Source organism: Agelaius tricolor, unplaced genomic scaffold (assembly GCF_023055355.1).
Source record: "Agelaius tricolor isolate 1412-34295 unplaced genomic scaffold, bAgeTri1.0.p SCAF_1, whole genome shotgun sequence".
Lineage (NCBI taxonomy): Eukaryota > Metazoa > Chordata > Aves > Passeriformes > Icteridae > Agelaius > Agelaius tricolor.
In genome coordinates, this window is record NW_027269261.1 from 78,794,106 (window position 1) to 78,817,269 (window position 23,164).

The window sequence follows — 23,164 nt, forward strand, 5'->3', positions numbered from 1 at the left end:
GCTGCAGCCAAGGTGTTATATCCAAATTGGAGGGTATTTAATATCCTGCAAATGGTGTCTTATCAGCTAAAGGAAGAAGAAAACAGCAGTCTATAGGCAGAAGTTTTGGAATTCTTCTGATTTTTGAACTGCTATATTTAGCCCAATATTGTTCATTTGAAACTCACATGAGTGCTGAAAGTTCTCCCAACCTTTTTATCACTAGAGTCTTTCAGAAGACAGAAAAAACTACACAGTGAAAATGTAGGAAATATGATTCTGTGAACAGAGCAGGACATTTCACTGCATATGGCACTGATATGTTCCATCTGAATATAAAAGTACTTGGGTTGTTCCCACTGTTTGCCTAATGGCCAAAAGAAAACCAGAATTCTCCTCACTCCTCTCTAACATAATGACGCAAATCTCATTCTTCTGCAAAGCAGTTCTTCTGCAAAGCAGTGTGGTGCTTGTTCTGTAAGTTCCTTTTAAAGAAAAGTTGTATCTATGCTATATCATGAACACTTTCTTGGAATCTCCTAAGCATACAAAAAGTTAAAAACTAGAGCTTTCTACTGATTTCAGCAAGACACCATAATTCTCTGAAGATAGGAGTCAGCTGTTTCTTCTTTGAGAAACTGAAGCTTTGGAAAGTGCTTAACAATTCCAATATCCCCATTTTTTTTAGTTGCCTTTATTGCTGTTACCAAAAGACTCTTGCTGTGGCCTGATAATGTCTAGTACAGGTGCCTGAATAGAGGGTGTATCAGAGCTCTGAGCACCAAGTGACATCCTGACAAGGCATTATTTCTGGACTGTCAATGAAGTTGAAAGCTCCTGAGGGATTCCAAAATGGGCCACTATCAAAGACTGATCAAAAGGAGTCAGAAATCAAGCAATTTCCTCTAATTGGATCCTTGCAGCACTTACAGAGAGAATTATTTCAGAAACCCGCTTTGAGAAGACAGCATGTAGGAAGGCTCAAATGCTGTACAGCTAGAGTACCAGTAATTAAAATTGGACTCCCATTCATTGTATAATTTAGAGATTACTGATTCCCTGAACACTGAGAAAACCCTTTTCATCCTTACCAAATAATACCCAAGCCTGGGACAACCTACCCTCTCTATTTTCAGACTCGGTTCTACTATTCTCATCTTCTCTATGTTAGCAAACCCTGCTCAGGTGCTCAGGAATAGTGTGAAATGTTTAGATCAGTACAGTTCTTCTAAGGGCTGTGAGGAATAAAAGGGATGCCTTGAATTTAAAGCACCATCAGCAGTGGGCTGAAATTGCTGATAGGTTGTGGTGATATCATGGCTGTGCATTTGGAAAGTTACTTTTGGATGGCACCTGCACCATTGAAGGTGTCTGCCCTGCTGCAGAGAGGTTTGATGTGACACTTAAAGGCACATATCAATTAGCTGAAGTCAGGGTGCTTATTCTCATGCAAATTATGCATTGTGAACATGAGAAGAAAACTCAGACTAACATCTGTCATATACCACCTACAAATGATTTCTGCTTTCATGTCTCAAGGCTGTCTTGTTTTAGCCATAAATTGTATTTTGACAGGGTTTAATAAAATACAAATTATGGAACTAGTGAGTCATGCTCAGTATTTCCATCAGACAAATTCAAATGGGTGTACATTTTAACTGAGCTGTAAATAGATTAAATTGTAAACCTAATCCTTGGAACTTTTGCAGCTTTACAGATTTTAGAGGAATATGATTTCTCATTCAGAATTCTTCCTAAATTAATGCTGAGCATGACTGTGTAATGTGTTTGTTATGAGGCAGGATTAAAGGGATTTACCCAACACTATATCAGATGCTGTATGTGGTTTAGACATCCACATAAGCATTTTTTCTTACATTTATTCACCAGAAGGTCTCTATAAATAAAAGGAATCAAAATGTTCTTTAACTCCTTTGTAGTGTGGTGCTGCTAGGCTCAGATTCATCCTGGGGAACCACAAATGCACAGCTAGTGTGATTACATTAGGAGAGTGGCTGTTCCAAGCTTCCTTTGGGGTCAAGAGCACCTGGAGCTCCAGCCCATGGCTCACCCAGCCCTGCCCTGCCCTGCCCTTAGGAAGCTGCAACCATTGAGAGAGAGCTCCCTCCCTCTGCTTTGAGAAGGCCTCAAAGCAAATTCCCTTGTCTATTTGGAACTTCATATAAATGCATTATTCTTTCCTGATGTGCCATGATTCCCCTCTCATTTCTATCTCATAGAATTGTTTTTGCTATCAAAAACATGATTGTATTTTTACAGCACATATTAGGGGAATACAGTGTGAACATGAAGGGAAAAAAAAGAAAGGATGAAAAGAGAGAAAAAAATAGTTGATATGTCCAAACATTTTGATCAAACACTTGTAAGAAATAGGAAAAAATAGAAACTTTTTATGAAATGCCGTTCAGTGTTGAGTGAATCTGGAAGGAACCTTTTATTTGCTTTCTGTTTTTCCTTTTTCTGTTTCTTTTTACTTTTTTGTTATTTTTAATTCCCTCTTGGGGTGCCTACTACATATTGCTCATGCAATGAAGTATTATGGAACTAAGAGAGGAATATATTAAAGCAAAGACTAGTTCAGCTAAATGGTCTGTGTGGTTTCCTTTTGTCAGAAATCATCTTTGCATCATGAACTGCTTCCTGAAAAGTGTAGAAGTGTCCAGATAGCCAAGCACCTTAATGGGCCAATGTACATAAGAATGACATTATGTTACTCCTATTCCTCTTTGCTTACACTTTTAAAGGAAAGTTTAAAGCTTTTAAAGCTATACCCTAATCTTTGAAGGTCAACCTAATTCCCTTTAAATGGGTTTTCAAGCAACTTTTTTTTTTAGTTATCATAGAATCATAGAATGGCCTGGGTTGGCATTAAAGATCATCCAATCCCAATCCCCCTGCCATGGGCAGGGACCCCTTTCACAAGAGCAGGTTGCTCAGAGCCCTGTCTGACCTGGATTTAAACTCTTCTAGGGATGGGGTAGCCACAGCTTCTCTGAGCAAAGCTGAAAAAACTAGGTATAATGGTTTTAAAAGTGAAGTCCTAGAGCAAGTGGGTGTGCATTATTTATTACCTATTTCCAGAAGTAAGAGGTATGTCTGGGCTGCAGTTTACACATATGTCCAATATTCATCCTGACAACTCAATGGAAAATGGCCTCCATTTCGTCATAAGTGATGCTTTGTCTCTTTTTAGCATTCCACTTCTTTGATTATGAAGAGCTTATTAGCAGGCTGAAATATTTTCTTTAACCCACAGAATGTGTATGTCTGGAGAAGACTGAGCTGCTTTGGAACTAGTTCTCAGTCGTAAGAAAACTCTCAATAAACTTAATCTACAAAAAGATAAATTAAAACTAACATTTTTTTGGTTTCAAACTAACAATTATTTTCAGAATGAATCATCCTCATTTAATTTTTAAATTTTTTTAAACACTTCACATAATTTGTTAAACAATGAGTACAAATTTAGTTTTTGTTCTTTTTTATTGACAAATTGTGAGCAGAGCTGCATTAGTAAACTATTTCAGAAATAACATCTGCATCTTTTCTTGAGGCAGAAGAAAATATGTCTGTAAAGTTTTATATTTTGGAACTTACTGCCATTGTATTTATTTCATTTTACAATACAGAGAAAAATAATAAAAAAATATATTAGAAAAAGCTGTTGCAGAACATAAGTTTGCTGCTTTGGGAAAATTGAGTAATGGCTACATAACTGTCATCACACAATCAATTTTAAGCCTTCTTTCATGGTATACAGCTTTGGGCTTGGGCAATGCAACTAATTAGAGGGTGAAATCAAAGCCATATATCTTTCTTCTCTTGTGGATTTTTACTCCTTGTCTTTAAATGGTTATCATGCCCTTCTAACTATATGAAATAAAGTTAAATTGCATTTTTCCAACCAACATTTCCATATTTCTGTCAAATAATGTTCATGTGCTAAAAGAAAAACATATTAGTAAGTGAAAGGCACTGCTGTCAGTTGTAGATAAGAGAAAAGAAGTCCTTATGAATCTGCTGCTCTTCATGGTCTAGAGTATAGCCATGAGCACTGCTGCTGTTCTAGGAAAAGGAGGGTTACAGTAAGAGAATTCATGATTTAGCATCAGGTTTCAGTGGCCAGCAGCATCTTAATTTAGGGATGCTATGTTAAAAATAACTTAACTTATAGTCACACAATTGTGAAAGTTTTGGCAATTCTAATTTTACATTAAAGGAAGTTTTTATTTTTGTTCTTCTAATGCTTTTCTTGATAGTGTGGTTTTATCAAATTTGCAGAGATTTGCTTAACTGATTCTTCTAAGTCCAAAGCCAAATGATATACTTGGTACCCTAATTCTGAAATTACCTTTTACATGTTTTGTGATTATGACCAAGAGAGTCAAAGAAAATATTCCAGGAGCAGGCTGAACAAAAGATAATTGATGATGCTCTGGGCAGATCTGCTGATATATACTTTTCCAGAAATATGAGAGCCCTGAAAAAGGTTGAAAGGCAAAAGGCAATTCCTGTATTAATATTTTTGCATTTTTCACACCAGTTTTGGTATCCACAAATTTTGCAGATGTTCACAGACCCAACTATAAACTTTTATCTCAGTGAGAACTCCAAAGCAAGAAAAGAAAATTCAGCCAAATATGTTTTCTGAATTTCAAAAAATACTACTGGACTTAAAAAGACTGATTGTGTTTTCTACTCTACCTAGTAGAATAAAAGGTGTCTGTGAAAAAGACATATGTTTACAAAGGAAAATTATTTTAGTCATTAAGTTATTCCTTGTGCATTCAGCTCTACAAAAAGTACTAGTTTATGTGTTCCCAGGAAGGTCAGAAAACTTAGTTTCTTTAAGAGCTTGTTTTCTCATTGTCTAGTTAGTAAATTTGTAATAGTACTAATCTAATCACAGGAAGATTTCTCAAAGGTTGTCCATCAGTATCAAGATCACCATTGTCATGAGATCAGAAGCTGATACTCAAAACCTTATTTAATTTTCTATCTGAGGCACCAGCCCCACAGTGGTACCTCACTTCTCCTAGAGACCTGCCCTCTATGTGTAAACTGTATGAGCTCATTGAGGTAGAAACCCCTGAACCCATCTGTGTCCCATCACATCAAAGTTCTTGCTTTCTTGAAGGAAGTGATGCATCTCACTCTAACACTGATCAGAATTTTGCCTCTAAGTGCCTCTTTTTTCTCCAATAAGTATGAAGAAAACCACAATAAATAGCTGAAACGCAGACATCTGCGTAGCAAACAATTAAATTTACATGAAATGAAATCTCGCCCGAAGGGTCTATAATTAAAGTGCAATTATATTCCCAAGTTACATGAAGAGGATCCCACCCACTGTCTTTAAACTACTGCTGCTATTATCTATTTGCAGTGAGCTAAAACAAGCAGATTTGGATCAAGGTTGACATCTCATTATACTTTGTCTCATACAACCACTGTCTCAAAGCATGAGACTTTCAGTTTGAATGTGAATGGGTAAGGAAGAGGCAAGAGAAACAATACAACAGCAACATTATGTGCCTACAGATATTAACTAATAATTGGGGTATTAATTAAAAATCACTATTTTCTATAAGATGAATCATCAAAAATCATAAATCCATAAATTCAGAATACTCACAATCTCCACTGAGTCTTATCTGGACAAGATATACTTCTGCCATGATAGAAAAATTATTTCAAGTAACCTTCGGGGGAAGAATATGCAAATTTTACACAAGGAAGGAGGTGAGAATATTAATGATGAAGAGCACAAGAAACATTTTACAAAAAATCAAAATATATTGTTTGAATTTGGTTCAAAATCCTTCCTTTATATATTTTTTTCTTTTCTTCCTGGCTTGCTTTTGTCATTTTTGGTCTCAAATGATAAGAATAAAAATATTTGGAATTGTATCTCTTTTTGTCACAATATTGTGTGGTAAAATAGCCTTTGCTGTTTACACATAAACCAGTAATAGTAACCAAAATTTGCAGTTTAAAGTCAGCTAAAATCAGTATTCCTGTAAGTGCAAAATGTCTTGAATTGTATCTCTGTATTTGTGCTCTCTCCTGCCTACTGGATATGGAGAGGGAAAGGTGAATTGGCCCAGTGGTGGTGAAATACTCCTTGCTATCTCACAATACCTATTGCAATTTTTAAAAACCCTGAATGGAGACAATAACAAAATGAACAAGAAAACAGACTTCCAAGCAGGAAGGCATGAAAGCAGAACATATTACAGATTGACCAAAGAACAGGAGGCCCCCCAAGCAGCCTTCTGGGTGCTCTGTAAAAAAAAAAACCTATCAGGAAATATGTGATAGCATATGGAGGAGTATATGATAAAACCTTTCAAACACAAAATCTGCAAGGGGTGAGATACTAAAATCTGCTGGAAGGTATTGGTGAGATGCAGCCACAGACCATGTTTGGAAAAGCACTGTATGTACCTTACAAGCTTCCAAACTCTTTTAAGTAATTCACTTGTGTGGTTTTCATTTAGTCCCTTTTGTTTCTTCCAAAGGATGATTATTTCCTAAGCATTAACAAAGTGTGCAAAAGCATTTATGTGCATGCAAAGACATTACTAAGTGTTGTACATGAAGAAATCTGTCTTCAATTATATTTGAAACAATTACTTTGATATCATCTTTTGTTTACAGTAAGCTACCATGAACAAGGATGTCCCTCAGGAAAAAGGATTTGAAGAGGACATAGGAAGAAAAGGCTCTGAAAACAATGCTAGTTTTGAAGTTTTTTCTGAGGAGAAATAAAAAAAGAATCATGTGCAATGTCTGTGCAAAAAAGAAATCCTTGCTTACCAAAAAGAGTTTGATGACAGGAAACAGTAGGAAAATCGTTGGGATCCAAGGGATTTTAAGAATTAATAATCAAAAAATGTCTACAAATTTTGAGGTAGCTAACATATTTTTGGGGTTTTGTTCTTCAGTGGGTATGTTTTTCTCAGGTAGCTGATAAAGAACTAATTGCTTCCATGTTCAGCAATCTTCAGCTTTAGCTTCATTTCTTGAATGCAAGGACAAAGGAATGTAGTTGATATTCATACTTTTTATTTATTTTTTTTTTCTTTTAGGTAACAGTCTGTAAAATGAAAGCATGATTCATTTCATAGCTAGGAAATGATGCTGCAGCTACATGTAGAGAGCAGGAGTTCTTGAACTTCACTTGTTTTCTTCCACAATGAAATGTTGAGGAGGAGCACACCCACACCAGGAGAACTTTGGTGTCTGTGCCATGCTGGGGGAGCAGAGGTGCAGGGACAGGAACCAGGCTGGGGCAGGGAGCTGGACTGCAGCACTGTCTCTGACCTCAGATCCCTGGCCAAATTAGCCTCTGGAGAGAACTGAAATGTGTGGTGTAAAAACAAGTGAGCAATGCTGCAGCCTGGGACCAGACTGATGCCTCTTAGACATGAGGGGATCTTGACAGGCTGTGTGATGGCAGCAGTGCTTTGTCCCAGGCATCCAGCCTGACCCACAGCAGACATGGCTGTGTGACTGCGTTGAACCAGGCTTCCAGGCCTCTGGAATGACATTAGGTGATACATAGCCTTAAAACAATCACTACAGACAGCTCTGACACAGGAGCCTGTGTCCTTATCAAGGAACTCAGAACAGCCCAGTGACATTCTGGCACATCTAAGACACAGTTCGTGATAAATCTCAAGTCTAACCAACACTGGTATATCAATTTTTGCAAGCTTTAAAATCAATCCTTAAAATTATAAGACATGGGACTATTCTGTCCATAAAACTCACATGAATAATTTTTGAGTTTGCCCACCCAGCCATCCACAGTAAAATTATACTAATTCTGTTGGATCCATGTATACCAAACTTGCCTAGGGGTAAACCAGCTTTCTTAGGTTATTTTTGTATGACAGTGGTATTTCATGAAAATAAGGACATAAGGATGTGACCAGAATCTCAGGGCTTCCTCCTGCCTCTACATAGTGGTAGACCCTGAACAAATGGAATCAGACCTCTAATACATGGCCCATCTGTAAGAGCAGCATACAAAAAAATTCTCAAGAAAGTAGATGGCATAGTACCTTGTTTAATACAAACCTATTAGCATGTAAATGGGAGCTGATATCTTTGAGACCTACAGAAAGAGCTTGCAAGTTAAAACCAAACTGAAATACAATTTTAATACACTTGAAAAAGTACAGTGAACAATGAGAAGCTTTCCCTTATCAAAGTCCTTTTATATTGCCTTTTTGCTTTTGTTCCTCTAGTCACAGGAAATACCTTTGTGTGTGTTTTCAACATCTAAATGCACTTTCTTGCCTTAATTATGAAATCAGAAGTTAGGAAAACAATATTCTTTGTGCTTTGCAGGTTTCCCCTATGAGGAATGCAGGTTACTGCAGTATGTTTTTGTAAGTGCCACGCTTACAACTGTAGCTCCCATTGCTAGCTCAGTTTTCAGCATTGCCCTTGGCCCTCTCAATATTTTCCTTGTTTCTGAAGCTCCTCGTAAGATGAAAAGAAGCTTTTACTGAAAAATATAGTAAAATGTAGATTTCTCCCTGAAAAGAAGGGTGAATAATTTGTTAACTGAATCATAGCCTCATTTAGGTTGGAAGAGACCTTTAAGATCATCGAGTACAGCCATTGAGCACTTCCACCAGCTGCCCCAGTATCCTTGAATGGGCCCCATCTGGCCCCATGGACTTTTGTGTTTCCAAGTGGTGTAGCAGGCCACTGACCATTTCCCCTTGGATTATGAGGATTTCCTTTTGCTTCCCATCTCTGTTTTCTAGCTCAGGGGGCCTGGTAGTCCAACAACTGCTCTTGCTATCAAAGGCTGAGGCAAAGAAGCCATTAAGTACCTCAGACTTTTTTTCATCCTTTGTCACTATGTTTGCCCCAACAAGCAATAAAGGATGGAGTTTTTCTTTGGCCCGCCTTTTGTTGTGAAAGTGTTTATGGCAAGCTTTTTTATTTTGTTTTATATCCATAGCCAGAAAAAATTCTAGCTGAGTTTTGGCCCTTCAAATTTTCCTCCTGAAAAACCTCACAAAATCCTTATAGTCTTCCTGAGTTCCCCATCCCTTCTTCCAAAGAAGAAGTTCCCCATCCCTTCTTCTTCATAAACACATGGTGGGTTTTTTTAACTGAGTTCTAGCCAAATTCTCTATTCAATCAGATCAGTCTTCTTCCCCACTGGGTCATCTTTTGGCAGTCATCAATGGGGACAGCCTGCTCTTGTACCATTAAGATTTCCTTCTTGAAGAATGTATAATCCTCCTGGACTTGTTGTCCTCTTCAGTCCTGAAGAGCGAGGACTGTTCCCCATGGGACTCTCTCAATCAGTCTCCTAAACAGACTAAAGTTGCCCTCTGAGAATCCAAACTGGTAGCAGTTTTTCTGGAACTCATCCTTACTTCTCTGGGAATTAAGCATTCTTATCATTTCATGATCACTGTGCCCAAGATGACCTCCAATCATCACATCAGTCACAAATTCTTGTCTGTTTGTGAAACCCAGGTCAGGTGGGACACCTTCCTCAGTCAGCTGAGTCATAAAACTGACTTTAATGCCTCCTCCTGACTGTGACCAGGTCTGTAAGGGGCCACAACAGGCACATGGACCATCGCACACATGGAAGAGAACAACGGCAGAACAGGAAGGCAGTGGAGGAGAAGGGAAAGAAGCGTGGTGAGCAGAAAAGCAGCTGAGGCATGTGAATCTGTCTGTAGAGGGATTATGAAATGAATCTGTAGCCTTGAAGTACTGTACTCAAAACTACTGAAGAACCTGAGACATGACTGAGGGTGGGAATAAAAATCTGTCTTTCAGCCACTGACATGATGGGAGAGGACATCTGCCAGCTCAGGAGGGAGTCCAAAGCCCAGAAAGATAATCAAAGCAGTAATAAAATCTTATTCAGGAACTCATTTTAAGTTAACACTTTCCACTGCATCTCCATTTTAGAGAAAAATCTGTCTTTCACACATTTCAATTTGCAGATACCCTCCCTGAAACCCTCTTTACAGCATACTAAGCAAAATAGGCAGGTGGAGTCTTTTCAGCTAATGATAGACCCAAATCATCTTCTAGCAACTGGTGGTGCCTAACAGATGCCTGCAGATGCCTAATTAACATTCATGAAGCACTTGAATCCCTTAGATGAAGGCAGTATACAGTAAAAGCATAAATTATTATTATGGGTACTAACTGCTTCAGAAAACAATTGTGACTATTCTAAAAAAACAGCTTATTATTCCTTTTGCTAAGAAAGAACTGAGTAATGACCAACTGAAAAAGCTTTTTTTTCCCCCCTAATTATTTTACTGCCATGTAAATAGCAACAAACAAATATTAAAAGCTGCTCAGGTGTTTCAGGAATCTGGATTTCTAACAAAACCTAAGATTCCAGCTAAATCTGACAGAAAGCTGGACAATCAACAATCATTAATGTGATTGAAAATTTTAAAGCAGACTACTCAATCATGCTGCAGAGCTGCTAAGAGCATTCTGTGTCCTTTCCTTGTCCCTGACCCTTAAGCTGCTTTGCATCTGGATATTTAAATACTTTGCACAGCTGTGTCTTGCAGACTTCGCCTTCTCCATCTGCTTGTTTGTTTTCCTGGTTTTATTTTTCAGGCTGATATTTTGTATAAGCAAAATTATCCTTTTATGCCTCCTCTGCCTCTGTTATTTCTTCTAGATATTGTAAACTACAGCATCTGTCATACTTCTCCTGTTATAGATTTATATTCTTCTAGGTAGTGTGGGATAAAGATAAGAAGCCTCAGTTGAACATGAAGCTGATGCCCTGGTCTGACACATAAATCCCCAAAGCTTTTTATTTCTGAAATTTTCTACAGAGTATCCCCTTGGTGTATAAATGAATTCTTTTGATTCTTTACAAGTGTGTATCACAGGTCAATAGAAAAAGAAGACAAGCCACTGGGCATTCGACAGTTACCCTCTACATTAGCCACAGTTACCCTCTACATTAGCAAGAGTGACACTTTTTTTTTTTGTCAGATAATCTGAATACTCTGACAGTAAATATTAATCTGAATACTCTGACAGTAAAAAAAAGAGTTCATGACCTAAGAAGAGCAGGGATTCAGATTTGATTTTTAAAGCATTTCTCCATCTTGGGGTCAGCATGTTTGCAGAATGAAAGGATGTTTCCTGACCTTTTTATCTCTGAAGGGTGGGAAGTAACTTTAGGTTCAGACATTTATCTCATATCCTAGAAACAAATTGAGCCAAGTTTTCAAGTTCTATCTCCCAGTTATTTCTGGATTACTGGGCTTTGTTTACTCTGAACTGTTTCATAAAGGAAGTTAAAAATTAATGCTGCTGCTTAGCTATATACTTAAATATGAGCTCAGCTTTCAGCACAAACAGATGTTCTTTGCTTAGTTGGGATGGTCTGGAAAAAAAAACAATTACAAAATTGTTTTGATGTGTTCAATTCTAGGAATCTGTTAATGGCTTATGAACAGAACACACGGATGGCTTTGTTAGGTCAGGACCGTGGCTTTCTCACCAGATATCAGAAACGGATATAATGGGACAAACGGGTCACATACTGAAAACCCACATGGATTATAATATCCTACAGCTTTCTTATGCATTAATGCATCCCTGATTATTTGTTTCCTGTGTTATCCTGTACCGAGCCCTATCAATGTCAAACAAATTGCAAGATCAGAATCTTTCCTGCTTAAAAAAATCTCTCAGATTACCTTAAAAATTTCATTTGTCAGGTTTTGTAATAACTGTTATATCCTGCTGAAATTATTGTGAAATGTCAAGAGCAAGATAGCAAAACATGCCCTACTGAACAGAAATTTAGGAAACATGAATCACTGAAATATAATTCTGAATGACCTTGGGGAGAGGGAGCGGAAAGAAGGTAAGGTCAAAATTATAAGATTAACTTCTGATCATGAGCTTTGCTCTTGGACACAGTTTACATTCAGTGGGTGGTGCACTTCCAGCTCCCTTTTGCTTCATGGAAGTTTTAGAAATGTCTGGAATTGCTGTAAGAGCCTTACAGAGAAATCCAGTCATATCCAGGTAAATTCTCTTTAGTTCTATAAATCATTACCACACATCATCTTGAATAAAACACCAACCTTAAAGACAAACACAGCATGAAGCTAAGAGGAATCCATTTCATATCTTCTTTACTCACAAGGTCTTCTACAATCACAGACTTTAGAGGAAAGACTGTTAAACTGCCTAATCTTCATCTCCTATTTATCACAGATGCCTAACATTTCTCCAAGTTACTCCTGAACTGAGCACGGTAGTTCAGATTTGATGGAAAAAGGTGATTATATTGCTATTCATCAGCTCTTCCAATGTCAGCACAGCAGCCTACTGTGTACTGAATCTAATTAGGCCATGACTGAAATAAAAGTTGTTGCTGATTTGTAATTTTGTGGTTGTGATTAAGAACCCCAGTTGCAGACCACCTTATGTTCAGCATTCAGGAGTGCAACAGGAATTTATTCCTTGCTTCCCATAGATTACAGGCTAGAATAACTCACTTTGGAAAAGTGAACTGCCTTTGATTCCTTACAGTACTCCAAAGGCCAAAGCTTTGGTTAGAAAAGTATAACTGTTTATTATTGCTAATGCTAATTAAAGAAAAAGGAACAATTCAACACAAATTTTTAGACAAAGCATAGCAAAGTAAGAGTTAGGTCTCGTTCTTACCCATTTAGGTCTTGAGCCCTACTTCAGCTGTGAAAGGAGGAAATGTAATGAACTCACTGACTGCCTCAAGGACTGAAGCACCTGAAAGATTTTCAGCAAGTATCAATAGCAACCCTGAGTATGACTTTGTTATGTTTGCCTGCAAGTTTGTCACTTATTCTGAAGTGCACTGGTTTTGGTACCCATAACAGGGGACTTTAGGAACTCTGTGTGTTTTATTACTTGAGACTTAGGTATATAAGGCAGAGAATGTCACCTCTAGGGCTTCTGATACTGGTCCAAAACATGAAACTCATATGATGTAAAAGGCTGATTCTATATTGTTTCATTCAGCTGGCTCACTTTTTTTTTTCTTTTTTCTTTTTTTTCCCAAAAATAACTGAAGTGTTGAATTTGTACAAATATTTTTTACTGGAGTAGGTATTGCTCATCTTCACCATTATATTTGATACCAGAGCTGATGTTATTTGTTCTCCTGTCTTTGGAAAAATGCATAATGCCAAAACAAACTCTGTTCCTGTGTAGTCTGGCCAATATGATAGAAGTAGAGTCATCTGATCGCATCCAAGCTGGATCACACTTGTTTCATGCAGGATTGGTTTTGCTATTGATCACTAGCAAAGAACATATCTGTGACAGCAGGATTGCAGTGAAACTTGCCTCACTTGAAGGAAGGCTTTGTGAATAGTCTTTTATACTAACTCTTGATATAGTATCTTTAGTCCCAATTAGTATTGATATGAGCAAGTCCAAGGCGTGGAGAAATCTTTCCTGGCCCAACTGAAATATCCTCTTCAAGGCTGCAGCTGTTAGTGTCCTCCACCCAAACGACCAAGGCATACATTTAACCTCAAACTGAAAAAGGAAATAGTTTCATACCTGACATGGGGGTAGTTTTTCATTTCCCCCACCCAAATACCACATGGGAAATTTGGTAGGTGGGTAGAGCTAATACACACCCCAAATAATCCCATGGTTTCTTTAGCAGCCAAAACATCTTAAATTGTGTTTACACCATGTCCTCCTGGTGAACATGTCCTGGGTGAGGCTCTGTGGCTGGCTTTATTTTCAACATTCTGAAGTTATTTGTGTGTCATTTTCACAGAACTATATGAAAATGCTTTCAAGTTTTAACAGACTTCTTTGGAAGGAACTACTTTTACCTTCAACAAAAGAACAGTTTTGTTTCTTAACAGCACTCAGGATAAGCCAAAAAGCACTAATTTCTCCTCACTTGTAAAACATTTAACATATCACTACCCACACCCTGTAATTTCAAGGCTCCTAGGATTTATAGTTTAAAAGCATAATTGAAACTTCTTGGCAAAGGCCCTATGACTTCCAGTCAAAATGGTTATAGAAGAAAAATTCTCTGTCTTAATGTAAAAGAAATCCTGCCTAAATTAAAAGCAGCTGATATTAGCTCTTTTTCCCCTATAATAATATCTACCATTAAGATGACAGCAAAAATATAAGGTGTTCTTGCGTTTCAAGAGACTATGAGAAGAGAAAGGATTGGTGGGACTATTTTAGTAATGCCACGTGGAACTCATAATATAATTTGTCAGAGCAAGTGTTTATTCATATACATAGGGAAATGTATTTTTAATTTAAAATTCATTGAAAATCTCATGCCTCAACTCGTTGAATCATAATAGCTCAATGCCTAAACTAGCACAGGAAAGAGAGTACAAAGGTTCATCTTGAGTGTGTTATACTGCAACTGTAGCTTTTTGTAACATTTGAGAATAATTTAAATAAATTCATCTTATTGTCACATTGCTACTTTCTGGAAGAGTTGGGTGCAGAGGCATTGTTGAAGTTCAGTCTGTTTTTCTTCACTACACAAAAGCTTTGTAAAGGTTCTGGAGAGAGCAGATCTCCAGATCATACAAGCATAGATCATACCAACATAGGCAGCACACTCAGCCTCCCATAGAATGCAGATGCTCACATATTGTCAGTGGAGAGTAACTTAAAAATAGCAAAATGGATCCCATGATGGCAAGATAGGACCAACACTTTGAGTAGCTATCTAACACCCTAACCTGAGTTCAAAAGCCTTTCTACACCTTTCTGGGCTGTTAACCCTTCATTTTTCTGAAAAGCTCCTTGAAACTCCCCATACCTACATTGCACTCTCTATTTTTCCTCCAATTTATGCCAGGCAGAAGGCACCAACCACAGTCTAACATTCCTGGCCTCCAGTGACATGGATCTGGGGCAGCAGCAATTGTGTTTTCTCTTTGGAATCACAGGATTCTACAGTCATTTCTTGGCCCAGCATTTCTCTACAGAACAATAATAATGCAGGAATTGGACTCAATTATCCTTGTGGGTCTCTTCCAAACCATTATATTCTGTCCTACTCTGCCAACAAATGTCTTTCTATAATAATACCTGACCCATAGTAATCCCTATTTTATACTACACAGACAACAAATTGTTTTGATTTTTCTTGAAAGACTGTATTTTGCTTTTTCATGTCCCATTAGCTTGCAGGGAGAATATTAAAAAAAAGTTTTGTGTTGACAGTACTTCATTTCCTGCTCAGCACTGCTGCCCGTAGGCCAGAAACTGATGACATGTCTACAATACTAGATCAAAATGAAAGGCCAGCTCTGAATTTCAGTTATTAAAAATGGTGTTTAAAAATGGTCTCTCCCAGTTACAATCTGCATTAGCAATTGTACAGTGGCACTGGTGCAATGGTAACTATAAAACAAAAAATGCGAGATTCATGAAGGGGACAACATTTACTCACCAGTTTACTCAAAGTTAGAAAATTCAGTTGCAAAGGGGAGAGGAATTATTACTAATCTTGATGTGTTTGTAAAAATTCTCTTGTATTGGCAGTCACTTATTGTAGAAAAATGAGAGATGGCCTTAGAGGAGATTAGAAAAAATGTTAAAATCATGCTAATGAAAAGCCATGTGTAGTGCTGTGATTCTTGTTACGATCTTCTCTTTTTATGCTTTCCTACCTCTGTATGCTTGTCTTTAGTTGAACTCTAAGATCCTTAGGGCAAGGAATCTGTTAATTCATCAGAGAAAGACCTCTTTGTTGTATATCCTGTATAATACTCACCAAATCAGCCTTAATCCCTTTAACATAAATAAAAACAAATGTATCAGAGTTGTTTAGTATTAGAAGAGACTTCAAAGATACAGAAGTCTATCTGCTTTCTTTGAGGAAAAATTAAATGTACCCAGGATATCCATGACAAGTCTGTCTAACCCATTTCTGAAATAGATTTCTCCTTTCAGAAGAGGCATGGGATTCTTTGGTTACTTTCTGAAGTCTTCTTCACTCCTTGTCTCTTCTTATATTTAGAGATTGTTTTCAGTAGTTCCATGGATGGAAAAGCAAGAGGAAATTTTGATTATGATTAAATGTTTTGGTTTTTTGGTCAGGTGCCTACATATGACACATGCGAATAAGAGAGCAAAAGCCCTAAGTTTCAGGACTACAGTTTTAGAGGAAAAAACCCCATATTTTATCTGTAAATACTTCTGATGTCAGTGCCTAGTTTCACAAGTGGCTATCAAACACTAAGCTGTTTTCAAGTAGCTTCGAAGCAAAAACCCATTAAACATATGTTTGTCAGGAAAGCAGTAAAAATTACAAGTACTATCTCTTCTACCCTTTCACAAAGTTTTAATGCATTAAGTGCTCCCTTGTTCCCAAAGGACATCTATGTGATTTTCATAGTAAACACAACCTCTTATTTCACTAATATACATAGTGTGTCCTGGTCCATCATGTTTCCTAACATCTGCTCTTGAAACTCTAACATGAAAAATACCATAATCTAAAGTTTTTTTAAGGCGTTTTTTACTTTATTTACTTTTTAATGCATATTTATTGAAAACATTCTGTGAAAGAATCTATTGCAGAATAATATTTTGCTTTGTTTTTTTGCAGTTCATTGAACATAGACATAAATGTCCTACTGCTAAACTTTGAAAGATATTCTACATAAATTCAGGTTAGTAACAACCAACAGTGTGTGTTGACAGAAAGCTCCATCTAGCCTTCAATTAGGATACAGGTTTGCATGTATAGGTATAACTGTGCTAGTTTTATCTTCTGATCATCTGCATTGTTCCTCTTAGGATGGCACAAAATGCCCTTCCCAGAATGTTGTTTTTTCTGTAAGCCAAGTATGCTTGCAGAGAAACCTGAATACTTGGCAGCTGTATCCTTTGGTATGCAGTTTCAGATAAAAACTGGCTTGGTATGTGCTGCATGTGTTACAATCACACTTCAGTCTGAAGCCCCCATATATCCTAAATTGAAACAGCAATGAATACTTGAGACTCAGAAATGATCCATCTCTGGCCATCTGTGGGGCAGATGTGCAACACTATTCTCACAGCTATACCAAAACCAGTTTCAAACTCACCTTCCTGTTGTGCTTCTTCTAATCAACCCATTTCCAGACCCCGCTGCTGGCAGCAGTCATATTGCATGTTTGGTTTAATAGCTTTGCACCCCTGATATAATCCATCCCTTATGTGTGCACACATTCTCCCAGGCTCTCTTGGCAAAGTTCCTGAGGTGTGCACAAGTGAACAGTGAGGAAGATGACAACTGCGGCACTGAAATGAAAGTGCACCTACTGAAAAGAGAAAGTGATGCAAACTGGGAAAATACATGGTAAACTCGGGAACTGAAGCTAATGGAGCAGGAATGCTGGGCTCTCAACATATTTTAGGAGCATGTGGGCAGACAAAAAAAAAACCCAACATGGTCCCTTCCACCACTATGATAACACAAACACACTCCCTACTGCACTGATAATCTAGAAGTGACTAAATGTTCATCGCAAGTAAATCGTAAGGGTCTCTTGTGCACTTTACTGTGTGTGTTTGTTTAACCACTTTCTTCCTCAAAAAGCTATTCTTATATACAGTATATTATTATATAATATTAATTAAATTATTATATAAATACTTTAGAGAAGAAAACCCAACACAGTGCTATGGTTATATAAAATGTGAGTTTTTAAGTGAAAAATTTCTTTGTCACTTTTTAGCAGCTCATCAAACAAGTCATCCAGTGCTCCACAGAGCAGACTTCAGTCTGACACAGGATGCTGCTGAATGGAGATGGCTCCCAGGCAAAGCAGTATCCCATCCGGCAAACCATGTGTTCTACATAGTGCCCAGTGACAGCACACACTAAAAAAGAGAGGAGGGCATGGGCAGGAGGATGGGATGAAGCAGGAGACACTCAATATGCTACCATTCAACAGCAGAAAGTGGCCTGGTTTTGGCTGATAACATTTGAGCCACAGCACTGCACATCACTGATCTACAAACTACCCTGCTACTTCTTCTGTGGCTGCAGAAGGAAATGGAAACACATGGAGAAGGGGTCTAATTTATCACTTCACAGTTAAGTGAATTTTACTTGACACATATCTTCAGATCTCCTGGTGAAAGTAATTATAAAAGTGAAATATGTGGTAGTATATGATAGCAACTGCTTGTTTTCCAGCTCAGTACCTAGTGCATCTCTAGTCTGGGAATGTTGGCTATCATTTTCATATAAATATCTTGTTGCTTTGTCACTGCTGTACAATAATTTTTTAAAAATGTTTTTTGTTAATGCTCATAAAACTTTTGAAGTTTTTAGGTTTTTCTCATGAAGAAACAATACTTAAGGAAAAAGAAAAGTTTTTATGGTAATCTTTTGCTAACCTGACTTGTAGATTTTGTTATCTTTAATAAGCTTGTCATCCTAGTTTGAATAAAATTTTTCTTTCATTTATTGTCTCATGAAGGACAAGACTAGAACCTGTAGATTCATTAAACAAGAATAGTTCCTGTTATTGTATAGATATCCATTCCAGCCCAGCTAACATTAGCATGTTGTGTTCTGTTTGATACTACCCAGAACAGAGTTATTTGCTAATGTTATTAATTCTATAAAAGTAAAATGGGTCACGATTTGGGAACTGTAACCATAGTTATGGGTAGCAGGATCTCAGCATTTAAAGGACAACTGCTAAATTTTGAAGATTGAAAATGGGAAAGTTATATATAGATATATGTGTGTATATATGTATATATATGTAGAATATAAAGGATCGCAACCTGCCAGTAATGCTAAAGGCCCAAACCTGCTCCTAGTAAATTTACCCAAGCTCCTTGAAAAAAGCCCATTGGAAAGAACAGATCCTAGTCTAGCAATGAATCACCTTTCCTTATGAATTAAAATTGCTGGAGAGGATGCTCCTGCACTTGGCAATCCTAGGAGTCTCAGCCAGGATGAGCAGCTCCATTCCCCAGTTCTGCCCTTTCCATATGCAAGAACAGAAGGATGCACACTCTATTTCAAACAGTTAAATACAGCCTTTGCCAAATGCAATAAGGCTGTTTGCAGATTGAAACTTTGAGAATTTCAGCATGCATTTTTTTCTCTTTTTTTTACCAATAAGTAAACATGATGTAACCCTTGAAAAAAAGCCATGTTCCAGATTTTGCAAGAATTTTGAAAGTCACGTAGTTAAAATCTATTTTATTCCCATCATGAGTTTCTAGGTAATGAAAGGATATGATCTCACACCACACTACATGAGATTCAAATTCTGTCTTCACACCTTTGTAGTGCTCTTAACTTCAGTAATGTTATATGAATACAGTTAAGGGCAGGGTTTGATCCAAGAGGCAAAGATTTCTCTAAATTTTAGACAGCCAGTGAGTGAGTCTCAATTTCTTTCTGGTGTTTATAATTATTTTTTCCTCTTATATTATTTGTTTCCTGATTAATTGAATTGAAGTTATTCAGGTTTTTCTTTAATCTACATTATAAAATAATTTATTAGCTTGGGGTTTTTTACTTGAACAATGGTATTATGGTATTCTACAACCTTATTTTTAGCATGTTTTCTTCCCTTCCCTGTCAGTGTTTTACACTTCACTGATTAGTATGGATGAAATTTCTTTCAATGGGTTTTCTGCATCAGAAAGTTGGACATGTAGTCAAAACTGTTCATCTTAACTCTCCCTATCAGTGAAGAGAGGCAGTAAGGGCAATTGGCCTGTCTTTCCTCACTGAATACAGGAGGAATCTGGGAAAAAAAAAGTTTAAAAGATAGACAGCTATCTTAGGTAAATTAGCTAATTATCTTGGATGAGATAATTCAAAAATAATGAAAATAAATAATTGCTAGCCCCTCCAGGATGTTGCAGATGTTAACTAAGGAACAAAAGTGCTTTGAGAATCCTGAAATATTTGGATAGTACTGCCGGGCCATTTCTATTTCTTCTGCCTTTTATGTTTCTGTTATGAAACAGAACTGTTTGATTCAGTGTTCTTTCAAATTGAGTATGACTGTGTGGTGGTTCTTTCCCACTGGCTTTCTTGCCTATGGGAAAAATCCCACAACTTGCAAATTTGGCTTTCTTGAAAATTTCTGGCTTTTGCCAGAAATATGATGTTTCTAGTCTTCCAGGAGTGTCAGAGGTGATTGGCCTGTCCATGTCTGCCTTACCTTAATATCTTCAAACTCATTTTTGCTGGGTTTATTCTTAAATAGCCCTCTTGGTTGGCCCTGCATACATGATTATTTTCCTCAGAGATAAATTAAAATTTCTTTGACCTTTCTGTGCCCATACTTGTAGCTACTTGAACCCCCTCCTCTGTATGACCTTGAGCCTGTCCAAGCCTGGCACCATCCCTTGTTGCCCTGAGGTGCTCCAGAGACTCATCACCTCTCTGCAATATACTGTCTCATGTGCAGTCTCCAGAAATCCTAATATTCACATACATAGGGCTCTCTCTATATCCATTACATCCTCTTGCCTGTTCAGCTTCCCCTCCAGCACTGCAGGAGAAAGAAACAAGCCAGGAACCAAAGGGGATCTATTCAGAAGAGAAGGGGATTGTATTTCTGCAGAGAAAAGCGAGGCTTACTGGCCTTAAATGATATTTTATGACAAAACATGAACCCCAATCAGCCATATACAATGGAGCAGGAATGCATTTGGCATGTACAGTACCTTACAGCTTGGCAAGGTACTGTATGTGCCAAATGCATTGGTTCATACAGGAGGGTAAAACAAAATGTTTGGATGATCTTTCAGAAAGCTTCATCTACTACTAAAATGTACCTCCCTCTGTAGCACCTTATAGTCAATCAGCAGTCAGTCCTGTGCAGGAGGTAAAACTGATATAAGGGAGGACTCAAACAGACCAAGTGTGTGCTCATGTGCACAAACCCACCACACCCACACACACACGGTGGCTGGCCTTGCAGAAGCCTGTAGTCAGAGCTTCATTTATCAGAAGGACATAGAGTGACAGCTGCAGAATATTATTTTAGAGTTTCTTAGAGCTTCCTTTGTAAGTCATTATTGATTGAAATAAACTCTCAACTGCAATTTGTTAATTTTATGTGAATTATTCCCAATGTCTGAATGTGAAAACCTGCTAGAAAAAAAGTTTTATAAAACATCAGTGGTTTTTTCACCATTAGTATTCTAGAAAAGCAATTTTTCTGTACTCAATCCTCCTAAATGGTTGTGATGAGCAGTGAGGAAATTGACTGCCACATGCCATACAGTAATGTGGACAGTAAATCAAATACTAAGAAGCTGCTAGCCTGTTTGAGACACAGAAAATTTTCTAAAGTGGGAAAAAGAGCCTTGATAATCATTGCCATACTGGAGTTTAAAAAGAAGTCACATTTGGAAACTGTATTTACTGATTACACAGAGAGCACTGCATTCAAAATAACTGCAACAATTTGTACAATGTTTACTATCACACAAGATTCCCGTCATCAGATGAATATTTCTCTTTAATGTAAATGCACTGTAGAACACAATATTGTTTGAAAATAACATCACCAATTTAAGAGGAAAAGAAAAGGACTATATTTGCCTCAAAAGACCATGTTCAAATTTGAATCACATGGCCAGAGATTTGAGCAGAAATCCATTATTTGATGTCCTCAACAAATCAGGATGTGTTCGTTAAAAGGTTTAAAAGACCAGAGAGAATGTAAGTGTATACTGAGAGCATCAGGAGACTGAGAGTGGGAATGGAATGATATCACCACCGTCAGCAACACTATCAGCACTGGGATGGGTAATGCACTAATGTAGATTTCTGAGCCAGAGCAAACATCCTGCAATACAATATGTAGGAACACAGAATAAAACTCCAGAAAATATCCACAGCACTTAGAAAATGCATAGGTCTTTTATTTAATCAGATAAAGAATGCCGGGGTAACATGCTGCGTTACGCCACACCTAATATCCTGAAATATTGCCTTAAATACTTGTAAATTTTTTAGGCTTTTTTTTTCTGGAAAGAGACTGGATCTTACAAGTGACACATTTGCAAGGAATGTCAGTTTGAATCTTTCCTATGACCCCAACACAGAGATATTCAGATTTACTAATGGACTCCTGGGAATAACTATGAAAATAACTGTTACCCTCTTGAGGGGAATAAGGAGAAAGAGCATGCCCTGCACTGATTTTGAAACTAGAGATCTGCATCTGTCCATACTGACAGCTTCAACTTAAAATTGGAAAAGGTGGCATTGCTTGTAACAGACTTGAAGACTATCTGTTCCACTTATATCTGGCTGAGAGCTAGCCCTGAGATGAACTGCACAGTAGATCAACAATAACAGAAGGTCAAGCAAAATGGGACCAGGGAATTTTACTGGAATTTAGGATTCCATACTAATGAGTTTGGAGAATTTGCAGGCTGAGATACTCTCTGCAAAGGAAGCCATATAGATGCAGAGCATTGCCATCAATTTCAATTTATTTCTGTATTTCCTGCTGGCTGGTTATTAAAGCGCTTAATTTGTTTTTTCCCATGTTTTCAGTGAAGAGTGAACTTACCAGAATAAATGATAGGACTTCATTTGAAAAGTATTTTTGTGCTCTGAATTCACAAAATTTTGCATTCTGCAATAACAAATGTTTATCAGATATTTAGGATGAGGTAGGGTTTCTTCGATTATTTTGTTTACATAATTAGATACCAGGTCATTAACAGAAGGGGCTCTTCTGAATGGTAAAAGATACATCAACAGTTCAACAATTGCACTCTAAAGATTTTAGTTTGCCTTTATTGCTGATTAACTATTTTCAGAGCAGTCTGTGTGATTTTAACAATTTCACTATAATATATGAGGATTTATGTGTGATTTCAGAAAACAAAAAAAATCTGTGAGTACCCTTTCAAAAATAATGGTGGACAGAATATTGTACTTGACCTACGGCCTAAAATTTCTGATGACCTTTTCTTTGAAAAATTCCAGTACCCTATTATTTGAAGCACAGGTTTGAAAATAGATGGGAAAAAAGTCTTTTATAAGATATATATCCTTAGTTGCTCCTGCAAAAATCCATCAGAAACATGCCACGCCATGTTGTCTTTGAGAAAAGTCAAGATTCTCTCCAGGAAACAGGGCAGCTCCCTT

The 23,164-nt window shown here is 37.4% G+C and overlaps 1 long non-coding RNA gene across 3 annotated transcripts in view; it reads right to left on the bottom strand.

Annotated features, from left to right (window-relative positions):
* The window catches only part of LOC139591998 (uncharacterized), a 107,540-nt gene that overhangs the window by 53,756 nt on the left and 30,620 nt on the right, over positions 1 to 23,164 (bottom strand). The window contains exon 4 of one of the 3 annotated variants that reach the window (XR_011679862.1): positions 5,635 to 5,702. The exons of the other annotated variants lie outside the window; for them this stretch is intronic. This is a non-coding gene — a long non-coding RNA (uncharacterized lncRNA). Of the gene's footprint in view, positions 1 to 5,634; positions 5,703 to 23,164 lie in introns of those variants that run through there. 3 annotated transcript variants of the gene reach the window in all.